This window comes from Hevea brasiliensis, chromosome 14 (genome assembly GCF_030052815.1).
Source record: "Hevea brasiliensis isolate MT/VB/25A 57/8 chromosome 14, ASM3005281v1, whole genome shotgun sequence".
NCBI classification, from domain to species: domain Eukaryota; kingdom Viridiplantae; phylum Streptophyta; class Magnoliopsida; order Malpighiales; family Euphorbiaceae; genus Hevea; species Hevea brasiliensis.
Window position 1 is genome coordinate 19400757 of NC_079506.1, and position 2137 is coordinate 19402893.

The following is a 2137-nucleotide window of genomic DNA, read 5'->3' on the forward strand; positions in this document are numbered from 1 at the left end:
AATCAAAACGCTTTGATAATAAGCTTTGTCTTTAGATTGTTCCCACGGTTTGTAATGCCAATAATTGAAGAACTTTGCTGCATACAAACTAGGGTTAGAATCATAAAAATCGTCTTCAACAGTTAAAATGTTTTGGAAAGATTCTTTGACAAACCATTGCGGAGAGGAACCGAAATTTTGTGAAAAATTTTGAGAAACAATTGGTTCCTCAAGCTTTAAAGTTAAATTCATTGGGGAAACAAGCTTGGGGGTTAAATTAGTTTGAGAAGCAGTTTGTTAAGTTAAAAAGGTTTGGGAAATAGTTTGAGAAAGAGGTTTTGGTTTATGTAAAATAATCTCTTTCTCTGCATTTTTTAAACAAATATCAGTGATAGCATTTTTGTGTGGCCCCTCAGGAAGGGACCCTTTCAAAACCTCACAAAGCTCAGGATGGTTAATAAGATTGGCTAACTATTCCTGTAGCTGGCTTTCTTGTGATTTTGGAGGTTCCTTTGGGGCTTTAGAAGCTTGTGAAGTGGAAGGGTTTTGTAGTAGATCTATCTCTTTTTGGAATAAGCAATTCCAAGAAACGATAGGGTTTTGAGGGGTAACTTTTAGTTGAGTTAAAGCAAGAGCTTGGGATTGGCTTGAAGGCTTTTGTTTAGATGAAGAAGTTGATTTTGCTTTTGATTCTTTTCTCTCCTTTGGTGAATCTCCCGATGGTTTTCTAGGAATCACGGTGAGGGGTCTACAAAAATTCACGAGTCAAGAAGTCAGGGATAGAATTCATATCTCCTTTAATATATTCAATATCAAAATAAAAAATACTCAAAATAGCTTGCCATCTAGCAAAAATCAGTTTTGAAGCTATATTTTGAACATCTTTTTTCAAAATTTCTTTTGCAGATTTGCAATCTATTCTCAAAAGGAATTTTTGATTGAGTAAATCGCTTTGGAACTTTTGAATACATATAACTATAGATAAAACCTTCTTTTTAATAGTGGAATAATTTTTCTGAATACTATCCCAATGTCCAGAAACATACTGAACTATAACTTCTTTATCTTTTTTCTTTTGTTTTAATATTCCTCCATATCCGACTTCAGAGGCATCCGTTTCGACAATTTTGAAAGCAAATGGATCAGCAAGATGTAAACAAAGGATTTGCTTTATTTGGGCTTTGATTTTCTAAACAAGGGAAATCTGTTCCTGTGTCCAGGGCTTTGGATTTTTCTTAAGTCTTTCATGAAGTGGTTGAAGCAATCTGTTTAAGTTAGGAAAGAAATCTAAGACACAGTTTAGACATCCTAGAAATCTTTGAAGCTGAGTTTTGTCAAGAATTTTGTCAAGAAATTTATGAGTGAAGGCAAGTGATCTTTCTATTGGCGAGATTATGCCATTGGAAATATAGTGTCCTAAGAACCTAATCCTAGTCTGGAACAGCTAACTTTGGACTTAGAAATTACTAATCCATTTCTTTTGGCAACAAAGATAAAAGTTCTTAAATGCTTGAAATGTTGCTCAATAGAAGATGAAAAGATTAAGACATCATCAATGTAAACGATGCGAATGCAGTATGGGTTAAAAATGTAAACGATACGATGTGGATGGTGGGATTCCTAGCTCCATTGGTAAACTTTGCTACTTGGAAAATTTTGATTTATCTATTAACAAATTGTGTGTAGTTTGCCTGAAGTCCTTGAAGAAACGCATTGGGGTTTAAACAGTCCCTTGCCTAGTTTGATGTACTTGAGCCTATCCAACAATCATTTAGTTGGTAATTTGCCAGAATGGTTGAGTCAACTTAATAATCTTGTAGGATTGTCTCTAGACTATAACTTGTTTCATGGCCCCATCCCTGCTTCTTTAGGAAACTTACAAAACTTAACTGGTGTAAACCTTTCGGGAACCAATCGAGCAGGACTCTTCCCGATAGTTTTGGTCACTTTCTCACTATCCGCCTTGGATGTTTCCCTTTATAATCTAATAGGTTCAATCTCGAAGTGCATTTCTCAAAGCTTAATAAATTGAAGTTCTTGGGATTGAGCTCCAATTCATTCTTTTCCAATGTCGGTTCCAATTGGGTACCTCCATTCCAGTCCAGATCTTGAAGTAGGTTCATGTCATCTGGGTCCTACTTTTCCAGCTTGGCTAAGA